At 39.6% G+C, this 18512-nt stretch overlaps 1 protein-coding gene across 1 annotated transcript in view; it reads left to right on the top strand.

The window, feature by feature from the left end:
- GALNTL6 (polypeptide N-acetylgalactosaminyltransferase like 6) overlaps positions 1-18512 on the top strand; it is an 876998-nt gene that overhangs the window by 805969 nt on the left and 52517 nt on the right. The gene's annotated exons all lie outside the window — the stretch shown is intronic.

Here is an 18512-nt window from a genome sequence, read left to right on the forward strand (position 1 = left end):
GACTGCATAGGAGACAAAACTGGACCCAGCTTCACCCTAAGGGTATAAGGGACACCAAAAAATGCAAACAAGGAGACTGTATTATCCTGTGTTTTGCCACTGACACCAAATGTGGTATTGATAACATTTAATGTTCTAAAATTTCATCTTGCATTTTATGGCAGCTGTTATCCAAGCTTCAGGATAACAGCTATAAAACCAAAGAAGTCAAACCCCTTAAGAATTCAGTTGTACAGGATGACCTATAGTGCTTGAAAAGGTAACTCACTTTAAAAGGGAGAGAGGTTAAATGTTAAGAGAGTAGAGCTGGGACTGTAAACTGAGGCCTGGCTGCCCAAGGCTCAACCCACCTGCCGTATTGTTCTGTATAGGAAGGTTTGGAATAAACAGGAGCAGCTGGGGCAGTCATGGCAGGGGCTCCAGCATGAGCCAAGTCCAGGGAAGGAAGGAGGAGGCACAGAGAGTGACAAAGGTTGTGTTTGGGACCTCTGGAGTTAAACTGGACCATGTGTCGGAGATCCATCCTGGAGAACCCTGTATGCAGACCAAGGTGCGTACCTTTTGCTAATTGAATGTAGTGAGAGACTCGGTTTTTGAACAGGAAGTGCCAGGGTAAAAACAGAGAGGGTAAAATAGGAAGATCAACCAACAAGTCAATACTAAATGGGAGAAAGACTAACTTAAGTAACATTCTGAATGCAAGAAACATTTGTAAACAAAACTTCCTAGAGAATTTGTATTGACTTGTAGTCTTTTGCAAAAAGAAAGATGTCAAATGTGACCATGAGGTTTTCATGGCAGTGTCAGAGTACATAGCATTAGGACAAATATAGGGGTGTGAGGAAGGGAGGGGGGAAGATAGGGAGACTGGTTTTGGATAAAGTGGGCTGCAAGTGACAGCTTTACGTGGCATCAGGGAGAGCCAGACCTGGGGAATGTGTGCAGACTTCCCATCTAGAATTTGAGAGCCCACAAAAAATCAGATTTTGCCAGATTTTCTTTACCAATAAAATTCATTTCTGAAGAAAATATTATGCCAAGCACTGTGCCAGGCCCTGGAAATGTAAATGATGAACAAAATAAACACAAGCCTTAAATTCTTATAACTAATGACTGACTATGACAGAAAGGTAAAGTCCAGCAATCTCTATATGACAATCCAAGCATCATGAGCTTGAGAGGCAGATTAAACAAAAATAATCCAGCTCACTATGGAATTAGATTGCATCTCATATAGTTTATTTGTTTATAAAGTATTTTATGTAGTTTATAATGCTCTCATTGGGATTATGATTTAACAGAAGAGGAAGTATATCTCATAGCTAACATACAGCATTTTTAATGTATATGGTAATATCCATCCTATTTTCCAGATTATATTTAATGATCCTGTAAGCTACAGTGTGACCTGTGTACAAGTTGCAAATGGTTTTGACTTTATATAATTACTTAGGGTCTCTTGTCAGGAAGCAATGATCTTTGAAGATTTCCTATGGTTATTATCCTGCATGGACGCCAAGGTGACATCTGAGGTCTGAGGGAGAATGGTGGTTTTGCCTCTGTCAGCTGTGAGATTACTTCTTCCAAAGTGCCTTTCTTCGTGTTATGTTCCTGGAGGCATCCAGCCCTATTGACTCCATGGATTAGCTCAGAGTCTTGAAATTGATAGGAGTGGAAGAAAGTGTAGACTAGGGGTGGAAGAGGAGGAAGAGGAGGAGGGGTATTTCAGTGTCAGAGTCAGACCACCCCAAGTTGATTAATGAGTACTTCCTCATTGCTCACCGTGGAACCCGCTCTCCCTGCCTCATGTGGCTGAGCTGGAAGAACACGCTCTCTGACATATGCAGCTCTCCCTTGTTTATGTCAGAAAAACACATCAGTTGAGGAAAAGCCTTAATAAGACCAAAATGACTAGTTTGATATTGGGAAATAAAATCACCAATGAGGCTATAAAATGCAGTGATGAATGGTAAATCTACATCCTACAAATTGACCTTTCTCCCTTGATGACCGTAAATCAGTTTTTTCCCATAAAACTGCCCAGCACATAAGAGCTGCAGCATAACAACCTTAGCCATCAACAGCAGCCAGCACTTCTTTCTGCGGCTCTTAAAACCATAGAGTTCAGATGCTTTATTGGAAACTATCATTGAGTTCAGGGACACAGCAGCCTATCACAGACTACCTCCCCAAAAACAGAAAATGATGAATTCTCAAAAGACTCAGTCTGCCTAAATGTCTACAACTTCTGTACAGCAGCAATTCCTCTAAAAACAATAACTATTTCTAATTCTTTCTTACAACATGACAAAAAGGCTGCAGAGGAGAAAGCAACTTTGCTCCATTCTTCAGGGTTCTTTTGACTAGTCGAACAAATGAATCTACACAACAGATTAACAGGAGAAAACAACCAAATTTAATTCCATATGTTCATATGAACCTCGCATACATGAGAAAGTCCAAGAGCCCACATACATGAGTGGCTCACGTCAGAAAGGGAAAATAAGGTATGGATGGCATGCTGAGCTAAAGATGAGGTAAGGCACCTTGTGGGCTTCAGAGAAGAGTAGGGTCGTTTTCAGGATGAAAAGAAGAGCAGACATTCAATAATTTGAAGTTTGTCCCACCCTACTGATTGGTCATAGGAGGTTATGTCTAGTGATAATTCATTATGGACAGGGCCCTTGATTTAAAACCTTCAAAAAAGAGGTAAAAGTTTCTCAGGAGCTTACAGTCTCAATTGCCTTCAGCTCAAAATAATTCACATGCCAAGGTCACACATCTTGAGGAGACCTGAACTCCTTTAAGAGAAATAAGACTGTTCAATACTGTGACAAGAATGAAAGATGACTCACATATTGCAATCATGTGGTTATTTCTCTCCCCTCTTGGCCACATTTAAAAATATAATATCGTCTAATTACATGGAACTTTTTACTTAAGAAATTCAAACATCTTCCATAAATAATATTTCATTATTCTTCATGAGAGTCTCCTTAAAAATCAATCATATTTATTATGTGACAACTGATGCGGACCCCGGCTCTGGGCGTCTGCCACATTGTGGATGAGGCATGAGAAATTCACATGGACTACCGAGTCCTGTGGAGGAAAAGGGTGAGCATGGCTTTTCTCTCAAAAGGAGAAAAAGCCTCGGCCCTGAAAGGCCTTTATTTCTTTTCTGGGCACATTACATGATGGTCCTCATTTACTATGCACACATTCAATTTAGGTGGTTACCTTTTATAGAAAACAAAGGAGATGATGCCGATAACCACATCACAGAAGAAAGATATTTGCAAATGCAAAGGGAAAAGTGGTTGAACTGGTTACACTCCATACTGGGGAGGTTTAGCTCAGATTTTAGGAAGTTACAATAAGCCCTTGTGTCTCAGGTAAGGGTGAGGGAGTTTTAGCAAAAGCAAGTCTCATAGCAGTCTAGGTACAATGCAGGCCTGATTCCCCACGGAAAAACCTACCCGTGGGCATAGGTCCTGTGCATCTCCGAGTGGGAGCTGGTCCCACACCACACAGAATGCTCTCCTATAGACAACAATGATTTAATAAATCATTCAGATATGAGTCCATTGCATCCTATAAAGATCAAGTTTATCTCTAACCTCATCAAAGACTCAGGCTGGAGAAATTCTTCAATAGATGTATATCAAGTGCCTACTATGTGTCAAACAGAAATACATAGAGCAGCGATTTTCAACTAGTGTGTCACAAAAACTTTTACAACATGCAATACCTGACTATGTGTCAGGGGCACTGACCTCTTCCTTTAAACTGTCAAATTAAAAAGAATTACAACAGCCAACTTAATAATAGCCATATGGTGTGAATGAATCAAAATTATACCTATATTTTTTGTCAGATGGCAAAAAAAAATTTATTTTGGCTATGTCACAGAATTCTAGTAATTAGTTTATGTGTGCCATGAGATGGAAAAGGTGGAAAATTGCTGGCAGAGAGCATGTTATACATGCTTAACCAACAACATTGGGACTTTCTAATTGTATCAGGCCATCCCTTTGTAATGGAATGTCGCCTCACCACCCAAGGATGTTCCCCACATTAGAGATGTCTCGGTACACAGCATTGGCAAAGCACGTGTACTCACCCTGTAATGATTTCCTTTTTTCAATACTGGGCATTTTATGTTTGTTTTGCATGTGAGGAAAATAAGGCAAAGAAAAACTGTTCTCTCTGCCAAGAGGTCTAGAGAGAAGAGATGAAAAAACAGGAAACACAAATTTATTTCCCAATACTTGACCCTCATTTGCTCCCTTAATTTCTCAGTAGCATTAGAATGTTTGTTAAGTATGTATCCATATATTTTTGTCTGTTTGCTTAACAAATAACAATACAGTCACACATTGTCTCTAAATTTTTTGAACATTATAGAGGTAAAGCATAGAATTTTCACACCAAACTTAAGAACTGAAAAAGAATGTGAAACAACAAATCACTGGCAGGTCCAGTCTCTTGCCATTTGGAAACATCATTAAAAAATGTGAGGTTAAGGCAACATTACTTTAAAACTCAGCAATTTCCTATAAAACTTCTCAAAACTAATTCTATTTGATAGTTTGGTGGTCTCCTAGTTATTTGCTTTTTCACTCCTCAAACTCCCACAGATGATATCTTTTCCCCAGTATTGAAGCCTTTTGCTCAATATAATTGTTTTGAGTCTTTCTTGATGCTTTCCCAAGTTTCAGCTCAACTATGACTTATAAATCAGTTTTCTGATGCTTTCTAGCGTGCAAAGCAGAAGTTGTAAATCAGCCAGGTAATTAACTCCCAAGCTGTGGGGGTAGTATTTAGCACTCTGTGTCTATCTAGAGAGGACCAACATTTCACATTATTTTTTTTGTTAAGCAATATTGGAAGATTTTCATAGAGTAAATTTAATATTTAAATGGTAATCCTACATGGCAATTAGTTGCCATGATTCATCATTACTTTCACTTTGCCATTCTTAATGAAATTTTTTTCTTTTTTCTTAACTTTTTTGTATTTTTTTCATTACCATTTAGTCACCTTACACCCCCCTCTCCCCAACAATCACCACACTATTGTCCATGCCTATGAGTCCTTTTTCCTTGTTGCTCAATCCCTCCACCCCTAATCTCCACTCGCCCTTAGCTGTTATTCTGCTCTCTATCTGTGAATCTGTCTTTATTTTGCTTGTTAGTTCAATTTGTTCATTAGATTCCACATATGAATAAATCATATGGTATTTGTTTTTCTCTGACTGGCTTATTTCACTGGCTAGCATAATATTCTCCAAGTCCACCCATATTGTCACAAAAGGTAAAATTTTCTTCTTTTTTACAGCTGAGTAATATTCCATTATGTAAATATCCCATAGTTGTTTTATCCACTCATCTACTGATGAACACTTGGATTGTTTCCATATCTTGGTGATTGAAAATGACACTGCAGTGAACATAGGGGTGCTTACGTTCTTTCCAATTAGTGTTTTGGGACCCTTCAGATATATTTCCAGAAGTGGAATTACTGGGTCAAAAGGCAGATCCATTTTTAATATTTTGAGATATCTCCATACTGCTTTCCACAGTGGCTGCACCAATCTGCATTCCCACCAACAATGCAAGAGGGTTCCCCTTTCTCCACATCCCCACAAGCACTTGTTTGTTGATTTATTGATGGTAGCCATTCTGACAGGTGTAAAGTGATATCTCATTGTGGTTTTAATTTGCATTTCTCTGATTAGTGATGTTGAGCATCTTTTCATGTGTCTATTGACCATCTGTACATCCTCTTTGGAGAAGTGTCTATTCAGACCCCTTCATTCTTAATGAAATTAAAATGGGATTCAGGATTTCTTTCCTATGGTGCCTTTTCCAGTCTGCTTTTAGTTACTTTTTACCTGCCCAGAGCACCTTGGCACTTTATGTTGTATTCAGCATTTCTACACCTTTCTTTTATCAAAGCACTTAGGCAATAAACTACACGGTGAGTCTTATTTGTGGACTGGGGGGAATTATAATTGCATTCTTATCATTATTCTCATTAGAAGTGAACATTTCCCTGTAGTCAGGTTCCCAGTGAAGCCTGGGAAAGGAAAAACCCTTGCTTAGACAATAGGCTCCTGCTGCTATAAAACTAAGCTACTGAAACTTAAGCAAGTTAAAATATTTTAGCATGCCATCATCTCAACCAAAAATGCAACCCTTGCATGAGAGAGCAGTGCTGGTCATTTTATATCTTTGCCTTTTGGGACTGCCACTGGATCAGGAAGCCACAGAAGCACCTGGAGAGGAGGGACTCATTTCAGAGAATTAGCATCTTACCAAGAGATGTGTAAACACGCACAGCGAGACTGTGCTCGAGGCCTCCACTACTTCATTTCCATTCTAATCACCCTTGATTCTAATAGTTTATTAGTTCCTGGCAAGAATCCCACTTTCAACTGTAATTCCAGCCCAAGTATATCTCCTTTTTGATGCCATTTAATGTTATTCTGTAAACTGAGAAATGGTCTAAAACCAAATGGCAGCTTTGTGGTGTCTGGATGCTTTCACAATTCTAATTCTGAAAACGGTTTATAAAAATAAAATGTCACAGATTGCCTAAATTTTGAACAGATATCATTTCAACCTAAGGACCCTGCATGAGTTATTAAAAATATAAGGATTTTTCTTCCAAACTGGCTCTACTAATGACAAATGGAATAAAGACTATGGCACCATTTGGTTCAGCCACAGTTTCTTTGAATGCTTGCTGTGGATGGTCCTGTGAAAGAATAAAACACTTAATATTCTCTTTGCCTGAAGGTTAGAAAATGCTGTGATTTATTTTGAAAAAAAAATAGACAATGTGTCAATAATAATCATCCACAAATAAGATCATACTGTTTTTTACATGTAAGTTGTGCTAGCTGAGAATACCATTAGCTGGATTGCCAGTACTGGACACCCAGGTGCCCCTAGACATCCCCACAAGGCTGCCACCCACGTGCTGACATTCTTCTTTGTCATCATTTGTCAGGTGCAGAACCTACTCTGCACCACTTGTGATTGGCTTCTTCTGCTTGTGCTCCCACTTGCCTCAGTCTCTTGCCTATGAGGCCTTTGGAGAAGCCACATCCCCACACCCCTCAGTAAGAGCATCACCTTCTGGCTTGTGGTGCTACCTCTGGAGAAACTGGTCCTCAAAGTGCCAGAACTTCTCTGGGTCCTAGTTAGACTCAGACAGGATCTCCTAGGTATGGGCCATACACCCTCACCTGAACACAGAAGACCTCTGTTTACATTGGGCCCCCTTCAATAATTCCAAGAGCTTCTGGTTATCTCCACGTTCTCAGAAAATCAGGAAACCAATCATGAAAAAGAATTCCATCATATTCTGATCCTCAAACTCAGCCAAATAATAATCTTAAGGATGAAAAAAAATGAAACAAGGCAAAACAAAACAATAACCATACTTTCAATTTTGTCCTATCATCCTGTTTTTTGCTTCTGAAGCTAAGTCATAAAAGGCATCACAGATTCCATCATGATTTTTGGATGGCTATCATGTCGTGACGACACTCAAGCAGCCTCATGTGGAGCCCCATGCAGGGAGAAGGGATTCCTCCTACCAATACGGCAAGCACCAGTTTGCCAGACATGTGCGTGAGCCACATGGGGGACATTTTTCAGCCCCATATAAGGCTTAAGATGACTGCTTCCCCAACCAAAGTTTGACTGAAATTCCAAGCCAGGTTGCTCACCAAACCACTATCAAGTTCCTGCCACATGGAAACTGTGCAAGTTAAAAAATATTTGTTATTGTTTTAAGCCATTCCATTTTGGGGTAATTCGTTACATATCAATAGACAACTAATACAGCTGTTTCTGTTTAAGTCCTTCATCAGCAACATTTAGCCTAACTTTATTACTAAGGGACATGACTACATCAAGTGGCCTATTTTAAGCTTAAATATTAGACAAGCTCATGCATCCAAGGTCACTATCAACAGGATTCAACAGAGTGAAAACGCAATTCACAGAATGGAAATATTATCGCAAGTAACTGTCTGATAAAACGTTAGTATCCGGAAAATTTAAAGAACTCCTACATTCAATAACAACAGCAACAACAACAGAAACCTGATTTTAAAGTGGTTAAAGGACTTGAATAGACATATCTCCAAAGAAGATATACAAGTGGCTAATAAGCACATGAAAAGATACCAAACATCACTAATCTTTAGGAAAATACAAAACAAACTCATTATAAGATGCTACCTCAGACCCATTAGGATGACTTTTTTTTAAATAAAAGGAATGTTAGAAAGGACATAGAGAAATTAAAGCCCTTGTGCATGGTGAAAATGTTAAATGATGCAGCCACTGTGTGGAGGTTCCTCAAAAAATTAAAAATCCAGCAATTTCACTTCTGGGTGCATATGAAAAAAGAATTGAAAGCAGGAATTAAAACAGATATTAGTACACACATGTGTATAATAATAGTTAAAGTATAGAAGCAACCAAGTGTCCAATGACAGATAAGTGGATAAGCAAAATACAGTGGATTATTATTCAGCCATGTAAAGGAAGGAAATTCTGAAAGATACTACAAAATGGATAAACTTGAAGACCTTATGCTAAGTGAAATAAACCAGTCACAAAAGGACAAACACTGTACGATTCCATTCATATGAGGTACATAGAGTAGTCAAATTCATAGAAACATAAAGTAGAATGGTGGCTGCCAGGGGCTGAGGGAAGGGGGAATAGGGTGTTAGTGTTTAATGGGTCTGCAGTTTCAGTTTAGGAAGACAGCTTCATCCTTTGCATCACAAGCCATTCCTCCTTCATGGCAATGAATGCCCCATCACTAAGCTTCCTGGCTGCATACTTATAGTCTCTCAAATGGCAGCAATGTCAACATCCTCATGGTCAGTCACTTGTTCTAGGAATCCTATTTGAATTTCACTTTCAGCATTATCAACTTTGCGTTTTTGCTGCTCTTTCTTCTTTGTTGGTCAATTCTGCCTTTTCAGTTATCCATTTTTGTGAAGTGTCGTGAGGGTTCTTGATGGGAATCACGGGTGCAACACCACCGTGTGCTTTGCTGCCTGTGTGCGAACTGGGTGACAAATGGCAATGACCAAGCCCCAACAGACTTTAAAAGAAGTGATGCAATTGATCGCTTATCATACTGTGCATCTTGTGGGAGTCAAAAACACTGATAATTTTTTCCACCTTCTAAATTCTGCTAGGGTGGGCTATAATAATGAAATTGACAAAGACAGATTAACAGGAGAAAATCAAGTTTTAATACATACACATTGGGGGATTCACATAAGCATGAAAATTCCAAAAACAGTGAGGCAACATTGGATACATAAGACATTTTTAGACAAAGGAGAAAAGGATGGGGAATGGGATCTTAAGTTTCAGAAGTGAAAGTGGGGGATTAACAGGTAGTTGAGGTAGAGCAGGTATCAGATGGCAAAAAGTTCTTGCTATGCAACTCAGGAACAATGGGACACAGAGGGTATCTGGCTAGCAGTCCCTGTTTGAAGCCCTTTTTCACATTGTTCATTCAAAGTAGGCTAAGGGGAACATCCTAGGATTTCTTTCTTGAAGTAGGTTTTTCTGTCTGAATCTCTTGGACAAGAAAAGGTGGGGGGTGGGGTGGGAGTGTCAAAAGTCCTTTCTGAGTCTTGCTTTTTAATAAACAGCTTAAAATCAATATCTCAATATCTCAGGGCAGCTTCAAAGTGTTAAAAGTTTGATTCTCTTTAATCTGTAATTTATGTCATGATTTGTGCTCTGAAGAGCTAACGGCAACATTTGTTCTTTATGCAGTTACTCACAGTTAATATATCATAGTAACTGAAACCCGAACTGTGTTGTTGAGAGCGTGTGAATGTTACTAATGCCATCAAACTGCACATTTAAAATGGTTAAAAGGCAAATTTATATTATTATACATTTTACCACATAAAAAATAGGCAAACTGATTTTAAAATTCATCCACAAATGCAAAAGACTAACCAAAACAGCTTGGATAAAGAACAGAGTTGTAGAGCTTACATTACCTGATTTGGAGATGTTAAAAATCTATGGTAATCATGACCATAGGTATTGGCAGCTATTGGATAAAGGGAAGAAAATAGAGTCCAGAAAGAGATTCTTGCATATGGTCAAACACTTCTAGAAAAAAAAATTGAAGAAAAATTGTGAGGTTGGGCAAAGATTTCTTAAATATGACACCATAAGCACTTGTCCCTAGATAAAAATTGGTAAGTTGGAGCCAGCTGAGATAAAGACCTCCTGCTCTTTAAAGGGCATTGTTAAGACAATAAAAAGACAAGAAATGAACTTGGAGAAAATATTGACAGATCAGATTTCTGGCAAAGAACTTGTATCCCAGATATATAAAGAGTTGTCAAAATTCAATAATAAAAAAGTTCAAATTTTTTAAAGATTTTATTTTTATTTATTTTTAGAGAGAGGAGAAGGGAGGGAGAAAAAGAGGGAGAGAAACATCAATGCTTCTCCTGCATCCCCTACTAGGGACATGGCCCACAACCCAGGCATGTGCTCTGACTAGGAATTGAACCAGCAACCCTTTGGTTTGTAGGCTGGCACTCAATCCATTGAGCCACACCAGCCAGGGCTCAGTTTTTTAAATGGACAAAAAATCTTTAAACAGATACTTCACCAAACAAGATACATAGTAAAATGAGTACATGAAAAGACACAACATAATTATTTATAAGGGAATGTAAATTAAAATTATAATGAGATACCACCACCCACTTTTAAAATGACGGAAATTAAAAAGACTGACCATGCTGAGTTTCTGGAGAGGTTGTGATGTAACTGGAATGTTAATGGAAATGTAAAATGATACAACCACCGAGGAAAACAGTGTAGCAGCTTCACTTAGAGTTAGGCTACCGAGCATGTGACCCAGCCAGTCCACTTCAGATACATGGCCAAAGTAAGTGGAAGTCAGTATGTGCACAAAGACTTACACAAGATTGTTTACAGCAGTATTATGTGTAATAGCTTCAAACTAGGAATAGCCCAGATGTCTCTCAGGTGGTAAATGGATAAAGAAATTGTGGTATAGCCATAGTAGGGAACCCAATAAAAAGGAATACATGCAACTCCATGGATAAACCTCAGAATAATTATTCTGGTGAAAGAAGCCAGATAAAAAGACCATATACTCTGTGATTCATTTATATAAAATCTAAGAAAATGCAAACTAAATTGTAGTGACAAAAAGGAAATCAGCCTATAATACCCAGAGTGCACCCATATGTAAACTATGAACTCTGGGTGATTATGATGTGTCAGTGTAGGTTCATGAATTGTAACAAATACATCACTTTGGTGGGAGATGTCGATCATGGGGGAACCTATGCCTGAGTGGGTGCTAAGAGTAGATGAAAAAATTTCTATACCTGCCCTTTGATTTTGCTGTGACCCTAAAACTGCTCTTTAAAAATTAGTCTTAATGAGGTAAGATAGTAAGAAGCCAGAAAACTTACTTAGCAAAAGTAATGGGGAAACTGAAACAGACAGCTGACTCGAACCGGCCTCATCCAGCACCGTGACTCACGAACCTCCTGCTCCCTTGCACAACCGATGAGGCATTAGGTCCTCAGGACAATGAGGTTCTTCTGATCAGCATCATATAACCTTAGCAACAAGGCCTTGGATCTGCTGACCATAGAGACAGAATTTTGGTCAAACTATAGATAGCATCTAGGCCTTAGTTTTGTTTCAGCTCCAAGCCCAGAAAATCAGCAAAACCAGATAAAACAGCCATGGCTGACATCAGGACCAGCTGCAATGACCAAAGAATGACCTCCTACCTAGTGCCAATCAATCAGTACAGACTATGACCCTAACACAAGATGCTCTTTTTGATGTCTCAGACCTGGAAAGCTGATGAATATGTTGTTGAGATCCTCCCTTGAGACCTTCCCTAAAATACCCAACTTTAGAGAACAGATAAAAACCCTTGAGACAAAGGACCCAGCTTATGCTTTCTCTCTAAAGCATGCCTGCACCTTCCTACTTCAGGCACAAGAAGGAAGGTCTTCTTTCCTTTGTATCTTTGCTTTCCGTCTCCTAAGCTCTGAGGGCCCTTATTTTGCTTCTGAAACTTGTTTCCTGAGTCCATGCAGCCCATTTGGCTCACTTCTTCTGCCTCAGTGACTTTCCGCTCGTGCTAGAGTTCACGGCTCTGAATTCTTTCTTGCCAAACTCAAAAACCAAGGTTGCTGAACCAAGAGTTGATATCACTGCCAACACTAATAAAAATTTTTAAAAAGCGTAGTAGAGCAGTGGTTGCCTGGGGTTTGTAAAGGTGCCAAAGAAAGGAGATATGAAAAAGGATTTCAAAGAGGCACACCGAAACATTTAGAGGTGATGGATACATTCGTTATCTCAGTCGTGGCAATGGTTTCACTAATACATGTGTCAAAATGCACCAGATTGTACACTTTAAATATGAGCAGTTTATTGTGTATCATTATTCCTCAAAAAAACTATTTTTAAAATTAGGCTTACATGCATTTTTAAATGAGATATGTAATTACATAATTTGGCTGTATTAAATGCCATCAGACACACTACCATAAGTATCCAAAATATTTGGCCCAAAAATGCAACAGAGATATAGTTAAATTACAGTAAAACAGCAAAGAGCAGGTAATCACTTGCAAACAGCTCACACAGACTTTGAGGAAAAAGAGAAAGGAAACCGCCTGTCAGTGAAGCCTCCCTTTCAGTGCCAGATTAGCCGTCCCCTCCGTCTGCTGAAGGCTTCCCACTGACTTCAAAGACGTCTTCAGATCAGAGAAGAAGGCCGGGCTGAATAATTGTAGTGAGGGAGAGGCTTTCCTAAAGAGAGTCTCTTTTGAGCTGTATGCACGCTGACATTATCGCATTATCAATGATAAGAGGGCTTTGGGGTGGGGCTCTGGAGCTACTAAAGTATTCTTAGGCTTCAAAGAGAAGAAGAGAAATGCATTTAAATCAAAGCAGAATTTTTGAAGTCATGGGAGAGTGATGCAATGCCTTGATAGAGGGTGACAAACCCTTCCTGGGGGAGCCTGGCTCTGCTAGCCACCAGCAGTATCTGGGGGGAAAGCACCAGAGAAAATACAGGGGCGGGAGGAGGGGAGAGCTGAAGAAAGAGAAATAGATGACTAAATCCACTGTAATACAATAGCTTAATATTGACAGCAGCACAGCATGGGGATTGGGGTCACGCCAGTGCACATGTAAGCGCTGCACCCTGCACAGAGAAACAGAAGCGCGCTCCCGAGGTGAGATGGCCCAGATAACGCACAGGCGTGGGACAGCCTCCTAGCCCGAGAAACAATCAGCTCTCAAATAAAATGCCGAGAAACTGAGTGAGGATTGTGTTTTTTAAATAATCGAACAGTGGGATCTAAAATGTTGCTGGAGAAAAAATAATTAGTGGATCGATTTATGCTGTTTCATGAACGAGCAGGTATAATGGAACAATCCGTTTTCGTCGTGCTGCGCGGTAAAGGTGATCAGTCAGAGCTGGAAATCTGTTCTTATGAACTGAAGCAGAAGTGTGACTTAATGCTCCTGGTAAAATATCAATTCAAAGACCTGATGATTATTAGCAGTAAAGAAAGAGTTAGTGTTGGATTGTGCGGAGAAAACAGGACTTGAATTCTAAAGATCTCTAATATAAGGCTGAATGTGTTAAATTAACTGTGTTAATACATTTCAGGGCAACACAAAGAAGTGAGAGATTAATAGCAGTTTGGGTTGAATAGCGGGACATGTTCAGGTACACAAGGAACCACAGACGAGTGTCATAAAAAAAGAGGATGTTATCAATGCCTTGTGCGTAGAAGGTGCTCAGAATAACAGTTTTCATTTCATTTACGATTCCAAAAGTATAAAGGTCTGCAGCTTTTAAAAATAGAGAAATCCTTTACTTACTTTCTATACAAAAATATTTTTTAAGTATGCCTCAGCTCCAGTAACTGCCTTTCTTAAGCTTCCATGCTGGGAATAACCCCAGCAGGTAAAAATGTCCTGAGTCCACCTTGAATGGGACTGGGCCTTTCCCCCCAGTCTCCTTTGTCCACACCACACTCAGAGCCTGGATGGAGCCCAGCCTGAGGTGCAGAGACAGGAAACCTTCACCTACTTATGTTCAGACTGATGTTAACAGTAAGCCCCAAATTGCCCCTTCTAGCTATGCTGAGCCCTCCCTTCTAGCTCCCAAGTAGCACTGCTGTTATCTTAAGCAATATGGCTGCTTCCCTGCTTGCTTCACAGCTAGGGGCCAGCAGGATCCCACCTGGGAGAAACAGAAAATCAGTGGGACTGCGTGCAGCATGTGGAGATCAACGGTGTGTTATGGCAGACTTCTCTGCAGAGCGCTTGAAACTTCCCTGGAATAATTTCCACGGAAGCAAAATATTCACTAGGTATTGGTGACAGCATCAAAATATGCCAGATTCTGCATATACAGCCTGGTAGTGAATTCAAAAATAGTCATGGAGCACAATACTGTATATACTTAGTGTACATTGGAAGCCAGGTTGCCAGATTTAGCAAACAAAAATATAGGACACCCAGATAAATTTGAATTTTGGATAAGCAATATTTTCAGTATAAGTGTGTTCCATGTGTTAAGAGATCAACTGAGGCATATTAAAAATGTTAAGAGTTTATTTAAGCAAAACTCAATTCAAATTGGGCAGCATCAATCTGTACATGGTTAGGAGTGCTCCACCTTTCAAATTCTTCTGGTTGGGCTAATAACCAAATTAATAGAGACAGATTAACAGGAGAAAAGTCAAAGTTGAATATATGCACTTAAAATCAACATCCCCAAAAGCACCTTCAGGGTGGCAAAGTTTCAGTCCCTTCCATGAAATTCTCTATAGCGGCCAAAGAATGTGAAGGAAGTCAATTAAATGCGCCATCTTCCATCATCGGCTGCACTGCTGTCACCTGAGTCTTTCCCACTTCCTTAAAATCCTCACTGTGCGTGGCTGATCTACCTGGGATGTGTTTGAGAGGCATGGAAGATCACCTGTCACCCACTCAGCTCTTCGTGACAGAGTAGCCAGTGAGCCCAGGGCAAGGTGCCAGGTGGAAGGGGGAATCTGGGGACAGGAAATAGAAGTGAAGAATGGATGTGTGAACACACGCCCCTGAGAATCCACACATATCTCAAGGAAGATAAGAATGTGTGATTTGCGAGTGAAACAATTTTATTTAAATCTCTAAAAAACAGGAATCCCAGCTAAAACCTGGCTCTGCATATACAAGGCAACTTTTATAGATCCAGCTTCTGTTTGGGAGTAAACAATTTTGCATATCCATCTTCCAGTGTCTATACTTCACTCTTTCTTTCCTCTGGATAACTATTTTTTGGACATTTAGTGCCTCCATCAATGTCCATTCAATACCAGGGAGACCTCAGAATGGCTTATTTTTCTTCATTACATTCTCTGGCAAGAGATGTTATGGGGAAGTCTCGGTTTTATAATTCTGTAAATGTGTACACAGCTATGAATGTTTAAGTGAGGAATATTGCTTTGTCCCTACCCTATTACCTCCATGTCTTTGCATGTGTATATATGTATCCCTATGTAAATACCTCAGTGAACTCAAATGTGTATACAATATACTATTTCCTGGAGTGGGTGAGTTTATTCTACAATCAAGAAAAGACCCATGAAACGTTCCTTGCAACTGTTTGTAATACTTCTCAGCTGTGGTTCCAATGTTTTCCCAAAAACTAAGTGCTGACTCGTGATGAGACTGGCAGATTAACACAGTGTATTGTTATTTCCAGAATGATGACTTCAGAATGGTATTATTTGGCATGGACTGTTTGGGAGTGAGGACTATTCCTTGACTATCACAATCAACACTTTAGAAATTTCCTCCTGATGGGAAATTCCACTCAGAAAAGTAGAGTATCTGTAATTGAGGATGCCTAATGGGGCATCAGGGATATTAGAGGATGGTCAGGATGTTGTATTTATGTTTAAATGCTTATAAAACACTCATTGCTGGAAGAAAACTAGCTATTGCAGTTTTTGCAACTATTATGCTGTTCCTCTTTTCTCATCTCCTGTAAAGCTACAAAAAAAAGGAATCTACAATTTCACAGTATCCCTGGAAATGTCCATGATCCTGCTGCATTCTTTGGAGTGTTTGAGAAGTCAGCAACCCTAACCTTCGACCAACTCTATTTCAATTTGAAAAGGACATAATGCAAAAGCTACCTGGCTAGTCCCCTGATCAACTGTACTACACCTTCCCTGATGCTGACACTTACTCATGCTAACATTTGTCATGACCCTTCCAACCATTTCCAAGTGAATGCATCTGAGCTAGTCAGTTCTTCTTGGAGTTTCACAATAATTTCTATTTCCATTTTTAAAACCCAAAGCAAAACAATATCTATCCTTTAACAACAGCACTTTAAAGGAAATGATTCCTGTTTCAGTGCCTTTATTGGTAGATACAGGCCATGCCAGGAAATTGTTCACACTCGTTTTAGAATATGATCTATTATTAAGCCAACAATTAGCACACCCAGATGAATACACACCTGTGCTTGGAATCATTTGAGGTGCTGGGCGTTTTAATTTAAAAATTATCCATTCCTAACTTTATAGCATTTACAGCCTTAAATGATTATTTACCCAAGTCAAGATGGGTCTTAGCAACAAATCATTTTTGGTAATGCATGCCTCCACTTAATAAAGTCACTTTCTCATTCCTCCTGGATAACTTACCTCTTTGCCTATGCTTTTTGCTACCTTTGCCTTTATTCATTTTTGTTTATCAGAGAAGAATAAAGTAAGTGAAAGTTAAATATTTTCACTTTACATAATAATTAAACTTTAGGATAAAGGTTGGAACTACAGCCTAAAATCTAATTTAATATAAATAAAGTCTTAATATTATTGACTAATTTCTTCATTCTCTCTTTTTGTTAATTATAAAAAATTTTCTCTCCAAGGACAAATGGAAATAAAGTGCATTCATCCAGAACACTTGTCAGAATAGAAGGTAAATGGCAAGATGGTACTGAGAACACACACTTACATGTTATATAAGTGTGTGGTACATGGTACCATCCTAGACCAGGAGCTTCAAAACATCATTTGCTTCCTTTTCTTTCCCCAAACAAATCAGGCAGTTCAGAATCTGTGGCAAAGGCTAGAACGTTACACAACAACATCGACTCTGAGCATCTGTCAGGGTAAACTGGAGTCAGGGGAGTGGGAAGTGTTTTGAGCAAGGCAATGTCTATGGGTGTCATGCAAACAATTCCTCACAGAACAAGTCTTACACTTTTGGTTCTAGGAATCTTAGAAAGGAAGGAACACAGAGGCAACCAAGAAATCGGGGTAGTCTTTGTGACATTGTCTCTTCTCTGCATCTTACTGTATTAATTGAGCCCTGCTTTGTGCCCACCATTGACCATAACTAACCAAGGAATCCATAGCGGTGAGGAGATCAGATGGGAGAGAGGCCCATGTGGATACTGGTGGTGGAGTTGGAGGGACAGAACAAGAGAGGTGCACAATCCCATATTTGGAGACCATGTCTCCAAACCCAACAGACCTCTGGGCATGGTGCCTTAATTAAGATTTTGCACCAATTTTTAAGGTAAAGTATTTTCCTAAATATCATTAGTTTTTACTTTAGACACATGTCTGGATCTTCTTAAAGTTCCCAGCCTTTCTGCCCATTTTCTCTTCCAATGCATATGAAAAACCAGAAAGGGTGAATGTTCACACCAAGTGGGCATTTAAGGGATTTTAAACACAAAACGAGGAGAACCATAGCCTATGGGACACCAGCCTATGAAACTGACCTGCAGGTTGGGTGCATGGGAAGTGATCTCTTCAAGACAATGCAGTTGTTTTCTCTACCGGTTAGCATCACAGAGCTGAAGAAATGTCCGAGAACATCTCGTCTCCTCTGAAGCCCTTCTCACGGACCATAGGAATGATGCAGCCCCTCTGCAGCCAAACCCAGTACCCAGGCTCTCTGATTTCCAGTGCTGCACACTTGCTAATAATAATAGCTCTCATATTCATAGTTGCCTATTCTGTCCCAGGGACTATTCTAAGCACTTTACATTGTTACTCTATTTAATCCTACAACCACTCCTATGATATAGGTACAGATGAATGTATGTACTTTCTTACGTAAGGAATCTCAAAACTGATAAAGGGGCTGAGCTTCCCATCCTGAACCCGTACACTCTCATGCCCCTAAGGAGTGTATTATTCCCCTTCCATCAACCCTCCTCTTCCTTTATCCCCTAGGAACACCTGCAGAGAAGACTAGCTACTTGGTGCTTCCCTTCGCCCAACTTCCTTGTGCAGTAAATTACTGAATTCTGCTTGGTATTCATGTCCCATGTATAAAGTATCATCAGAACACACGGTCTTGAATTTAGCAATGTTGGATTCTCCCTGTCATTGGGAGAAAAGAATATCA

Source organism: Phyllostomus discolor, chromosome 8 (genome assembly GCF_004126475.2).
Source record: "Phyllostomus discolor isolate MPI-MPIP mPhyDis1 chromosome 8, mPhyDis1.pri.v3, whole genome shotgun sequence".
Lineage (NCBI taxonomy): Eukaryota > Metazoa > Chordata > Mammalia > Chiroptera > Phyllostomidae > Phyllostomus > Phyllostomus discolor.